The 6,795-nt window shown below is 44.4% G+C and overlaps 1 protein-coding gene across 2 annotated transcripts in view; it reads right to left on the bottom strand.

Moving 5' to 3' along the window:
• adarb1b (adenosine deaminase RNA specific B1b) overlaps positions 1–6,507 on the bottom strand; it is a 178,634-nt gene extending 172,127 nt beyond the window's left edge. For both annotated transcript variants that reach the window (XM_063213486.1, XM_063213485.1), the window contains exon 1: positions 6,238–6,507. The gene's annotated coding sequence lies outside the window, so the exon portion shown is untranslated. The remainder of the gene's footprint in view (positions 1–6,237) is intronic.
• Between the last annotated feature and the right edge of the window lie 288 nt (positions 6,508–6,795).

Below are 6,795 nucleotides of genomic sequence, written 5' to 3' on the forward strand. Positions count from 1 at the left end.
CACACACAATTTCAATGCACTCCTGAAAACCACCAGGTCTCACCAACCACAGGAGAGAGAGGCAGAACAGGGAGGTGGAGGACGATAATTATCTCAGCTGCAGAGAGCATCAAACAAAGGGTGGGAAGGTGTCTTTGTGCAGTTATCCACGGTACAGGATCGCGGAGGGGGGAAGCAAGGAGAGCGCCATGAGAAGAATTATCCCCCTCCACCGAAAGACAACTCCATCTGCTGGGGATGGTGCCAGCGGTGGCGGTGCCGCCCCACCCCGCCGCACCGCGCCGCGCTGGATGCTCAGCCCATCCAGCCGTCAGCACGCATTTGTCACAGTCACTGACCACTGACCTGCATCATTTAGCAATGAGGTGAGACATCATCCGCTCTGAGCTCTCTCTCTCTCTTGGCAAAGAACATTTATGCACATCTTTGAGGACCTATGCAGTGGGGAAAAGGCCCCAGGCACAGGGGGGTGGGGGGAGGAGAGGAGAGGAGAGAGTGACGAGAGGAGGAGGAGGGAGGACGGATTGGGGAGGAGGGAGATGCAGTAGTCATGCTTTGACTGTAAGCAAATATCAGTGTGTCATCTGAAGTTAGGAGGAGAACAACATTTGCTGGCAAATGTCAACGGCGCTGACTCCAAGAGGGACAGAAGTAATTTGGGTTCATCAGAGCCTTTATAATAATATGCAAGTTAACTTCAGTTCTAGCCAACATGCCTGAGGGGGTGGAGGTCTCTGGCTATGAAATATGTATACTTAAAAAAAAAAATTGTTGCACGCACACCCTTACCGCGTGCACACCTCTGATAAACAACATGGATCACAGTTGATTGACAGATATGGATTGAGTCTCAACATGACGGGCACCTCAGCAAGGTGCTAAGAGAGATACACATCCCACCGCTGTGTCCCTCCAGACACCTCGTGACAATGATTTTAGGGCCATCGCTGCGATCAGAGATGGGGACAGAGCTGCACAAATCCATCAGGACTGTCATCATCTCAGAGAAAACAAAAAAGCTTTTCCTCACCACAGCAATGCCCTACAAAAATACCAAAGGCCCTCATGATGCTCAGCAACAGAGCTTTCTTATTAGCAGAGCTTCCTGGGGAATTACCGAATCTGTTTTATGCAGTGGCACAAATGGCACTCCAGACATCTCTAAAGCCCACACAAAGCCAGGCAGCAAAAGGAAGAAAAAAAAAACATTGCCATGAACATGGAATGAGCAGGGCTACCACCACCACCACCACCACCACCACCAAAATTCTACTCCGCTGCGGGCCCAAGCGCAGAACCAGGACGGAGGGAAGGGAGCCCATATTGCAGCCCGCCTCCCTCCCGCGCTCGCTCGCTCGCTGCGGCACGGTTGAGTCACCAAGTCATGGGCGCACTTGACATTGACCGGCCTTGTCATGTGCGTTAGCCCGTTTTGCATTTTGCGGAGGGGTTCGTCATCAGCTTGTTACGGGGAGGGAGGTTGGTTACGAAACAGGTTACAAAACCCAGCGTCCGAACTTAGCAGCCCACAATTCCGCTTGCTTCCACTAACACCACCACCACCACCACAAAGACCGGTAGCCAAATTCATGTGGTTGGAAACAATCCCTTATTGTGCCACTTTGTTCTTACCCACCCGTGTAAGACTTACTTGTTCCAAACAGGAATTATGCAATTGTAGTCAGAACATACAAATAACTTAAACTCTGCATGAATAATTGCTGCCTCTCACTGTGGGACATTTTTTGTGAAGGAGAATGCTGCAGCACAGCTTTGCTTTGGCGATTTGAGAGTTTTTAATGCCATGGGTTCCAATACTGAACAACCACCACCACCACCACTCTATCCCTGACCTAGCAACACCTCCTGGGGCTACTGCGCCACCCAATTAGTCAGTCTGCCCTCCACTCTCCACCACCAGGGACCTACCAAAAGGCCAATACTTCCACTCCAATAGGTCTATTCTCTTAAAAGTACATCGCTGCATTAAATCCGAGTTCAAGTCATGATATTTTTGTGGTCACAAAAAGTATTCTGCTGAGAGAAGGGGTATTGCTGACCTCGGAAATTACTGTATTGAGGAGAATTGTAATAACACTAAGACCACCACATTTTTCCAAGTATGCATGACGTGAAAAACAGTAGTAATGTTCTATTACATGTATTGACAAAACTCCCTTTTTGAAACGCAAATTTCAGATTTGGTTGATGTGTCTTATCATAGTCATCATCATCATCACTTGACAACAAAATCTTTTTAATGATAGCTTTGACAAAGAACAAGAGGCAAGCCTTCACCACGAGACCCAAAAGGGACATGGTACTGTAGGCCGCCTAAGACCCATGTTGTTTACCCCAACACAAGCACTTTGATGAGGACAAGAGCAGAGGAGACAGGCCATTCCAGCCCAGTCATTACCTTAACAAATCCATGAAGTTAAAGGCCTGAAAAAGCAGAAGCCAAGAGCTGGAGTATTACAAGATGATTTTAGAAGAGGATCTATTCATTAACAGAGGAATTGAGCATAATGTGGTAAAAAATTAATTGTCGACTATTATCATCATTATTTAACAATGAATAGAACGCCTGACTAAATATGGATTAAATGTTTTGGAGATTAGAAAAAAAACAAAAGCCATTTCTCCTGTCTATATACACAATGTCAAGAACAAGAAAGAGCTTACATTTAAAATATAAATGATACTAAACTGTACAAAATGTTACCAAAAAAAATCGAAAGCGTATTGGTAATCAAAAGTTCTAGTGAGGCACTGACTGCACTGCATACCAACTGTGCCATTGCCTAAGGCATGAAATGAAATCACTCAAGAAAGAACCAGTAAAGTGGATTTGGAGAATGGCTTGCCTTGCGCAAGGGCCTTGATCAGAATCCTGCTGAGAATGTGTGGGACTTCAGTCCATGCCTGGCACTCCACCAACTGTATGCGATGTAAAAAAAAAAAAAATTTAAAACCCTACCAAGACAAATGGGGAAAATGCTGCAGAACAATATGCAATATGCAAAACTGAGAGCGGTTCACTCATTTTAATAAACTCTTTGCAGGGAAGGGGTTTTCTACTCTTCTTGCGGAAAAGGACTTTTCTACCGAGAACTAATGTTCAGTTCAGTGAGAATATTTTTGAAATGGAAATACTCTTGCTGCAAAGTTATTCCTTTTTAGTTTCAGATGCAGGATTCCTCCGGCCACAAGTAACTTCCACTGCAGCTAAAGCATTTCCAACAAAAACACTGAGTGAATAGGCAAAGTATCTGCATGCATCTTTTTTGTAAATTGGTGATAACTTTAGTGAGATTGACTACTTCAATTCGTCACAGATGTTGAATGAGCAGGCCTTCTCAATGGGTGTGAAAAAATGTGATATTAACCAACCAGTCTTGTCAACACTCATCATATGATTTTTAATTCAACATATGTCTCATAACTGTATGCCATTTTAATGTGTGTGTGGGTGTATCATGTGTGTGGGTGTATGTGTATGTGTATGTGTGTGTTGTTTGGGGCTATGAACCCATGGCCTATGGATGTGCTTATTTGTGCATGTACTGTTGTATTTTAATTTTGTTTTACCTGTCCAGGGACTGCAGATGGAAATTAGCTAGCTATAATCTGGCACAAGCCATCTTTTTACTTCTGTAAACAATGTCTATTGTGCATGGTCCCTGCTGAACTAAACTAAATAAACTAAACTAAACTAAAGAGGCAAGGTTGCACATCTTGAACCACTACAGAAAGACAATATTTTCAGGATGGAGGTCAAAGCAAAGTGAAAAGCATCCGCAGAGGGACACACATAGCCTGTGACGAGTGGTGGGGGTTTTAATAACAGGATGCTGCTGCTGACTGCTCGTCTTTCGCCATCATTATTTCTGTGCATCACACCATACATAAACAAGAAAGCCTGTATACACTGCACTGTACTGTACTGCGTCCGACTCTTTTGCATTGGCAATTTTCCCTCCAGACACGAGCACAAACATTAGTGCTGGTAGCCTGCACTGGGCAAATTCTGACTGCCGGGTTAAACTGTCTTTCAACCTTCCAAAAGTCATCAGAAGCGTGCCACATCACTGAGGATGGATGGATGTTTCAACTAATGACCCTGCATGCCTGCTTACATTAAAGACAAAATTTCTGTGTACATCAATAAAAAGCACCATTTTTAAAACCTGAGCTGAGCCGCTATGATAGGGCCGTTGCTACCAAAATAGTAATAATATGTTACTTAACACGCTCACGCCATAGGTAGCAATGTTATTATGATGTTGAGCTTTTTCATCAAACAGCGAGTCAGATCACCGGCAATCCCACATGCGCCAAAAGGCTCCATAACACTATGCAAATGAATCTGAAAATAAAGCAGCTTGAAAGACAACACAGCCAGCCACAGAAAACTGGCTCGCTTACACTTCTTAATTATTAAGAAAATCCTTTGTGGCTCACTTCTGGGTCCAAGCTTTAAAAATTCTCCTAAGACAGCAGACCAGCATTCCATTGCTGAACACAGCACTTACAGCAGTAGCCTCTGACAGCACTCGTTCAGCACACTCATGCAGTAGCTTACACACACACACACACACACACACACACACACACACACACACACACACACACACACACACACACACACACACACACACACACACACACACACACACACACACACACACACACACACACACACACACACCTCATGCCACTGCTCTGCCAAACAGCTGTGGGGTCAAAGGTCGCATCCTGCCTAGAAATTAACTGGCCAGTGACAAGTGGAGCTGTAGCTTGTCCCAGGTGAGGCACACAGTGTTTCCCAGGTCAAGCAGGAATCTTTGACGAATTATGAAATAAGTTGAATCTGCTATTGATAGTACATGGGAACATATATACCTGGAAATTAAGCACGTGGAACATGTATACCTAGAGAGAGTTCTGCTTCGACAGTCAAAGTGGAGTCAATTTTGCTTCCAAAATGTTCCAGTGAAAAAAGAGTGGAAACTATTTTTTAAGTAGCCGTGCATCTTCATTTCTGTCAGTTTGGCTGGCTATATTGCGTTGTTATGAATAAAATCTATGCCTGTCTGACGGTAGGAGGAATGCAGGTAAATGCATTTTCACTTTCAACAAAACCATCCCTCACGTCAAGTCAACGAGGGGGAAAGAATTTGAAACCCAGATGCATTACATTCTGGAGGACCAGGTATGCACCATGTGCCATGCCTGAACAGAGACAGACGACTGATACACACTCATGAAATAAAGGGAAAATTACAGAAGGGGAGAAGAATGGGAGCCAAAGTCCAAGTGATCCAATTCTGTTAAAAAGGACATGACCAACTTCAACCCGTTCAACACATGACAAAATCAGCAAATCCCTGAGTTTATTAACATAAACAAATCAATCACATATTATAAACATTTCTGAGTTCAAGGCTATGTTATTATTTACAAAATGCGTAAATGGGTGCTTCTTGGAATTATTGAATACCGGTAGTTTAGCAGCAGAGCTTTTTCGGGCGAAACCATAATCAAGTTACGACTCTATACCCTGCATAGATGCTCTGACTGGCAACTTGTCCCCAGCCCGCCACACAGTAATCCGAAACAAAACAGCATGATATGTATGACGGGCATACGGCTTTTGGTAGTAGGGGGTTCCTCGTAGGCGAAAGCCGCGGGTATTCATTGAAAGAATCGCCGCAATCGGTTATCAAAATTTGAGCAGCAGCGTGTTATCCTTCTGTGTTATGGTAGCCTAAACCACGTCCTTTCATTGAAGCTAACCTAGCGAATCGTTTAGCTTAGCAAAACCGTTCGTTCGCGCGCGGGACTCGCACTGACTGCATTATGACAACGAACTCGTGCTACCCGGAATGTCTACAACACAGTGCATCTCTTTCAGGGGATGATAGTTAAGATACACTCGTGCAGTAGGGTACCCAGGGTCCCTTATTTAACCGAGTGTGTGGTACGCAATGCAAAAGACCGCTGACAGCTTAGGAAACAATGTTTTATAGCTGCGTGAACATGGTGACACAATTACTCGTCGAGGCAAAGCCACGATGAGTGCTGTTTGGCACTTCACAGTTCAGACTCTTCATTTCGGGAAATGGTTAGCTGGGCTACGAGCGAATAGCAATAAATACAAATGAAACACGAACCACATTCATAACACGTTTATAAAAATGTACCAACAAGACAATAGACGTCTAGGTTACTTACAGAGGTTTTCGACGTGATATACCGCTTAGGGGGGTTTCAGATGACGGTGGTTACTCGTTGTCCATCAGTTTCTGCCAAACAGAGCGTCTCTTGTTTGCAGCTCACACTGTGTCTGATTGCACGTATTCGTACCGCCCGACGTGAAGCACACACTGCATTTGATCAGACGGCAGCGGCCTGATACACTCACAGGGTCGCTTTTCGGGAGCGGGTAACGTGGTGAGGGAAACACGTCGCCATTGGACGAAGGACGGTCGCAAACACTACGGTCTTCAGAACGGGGAGTGCGCAAACACCAAACGTGGACCCTCTACTGAAATATGATTGGATTGCCTGCGGAAGGTGGTTACATAGTGTCGAAGAATGATTGGTTAACAAAATTGCGACAGAAGGAAGTCTATCCTATCCCAAGAATAAATGGTTGTGGATAGTGGGTGCTCTAAATAGGCTTTTGCACTTGCTATCTACAGAAAACATGTAAGATCTCTAAAAAAATATATATCTAAATAATTGCTTACAGGCAGAAACTCTTTTTGTGGAATGATTGTCAGTTCTGTG

Source organism: Engraulis encrasicolus, chromosome 13 (assembly GCF_034702125.1).
Source record: "Engraulis encrasicolus isolate BLACKSEA-1 chromosome 13, IST_EnEncr_1.0, whole genome shotgun sequence".
Taxonomy (NCBI): Eukaryota; Metazoa; Chordata; class Actinopteri; order Clupeiformes; family Engraulidae; genus Engraulis; species Engraulis encrasicolus.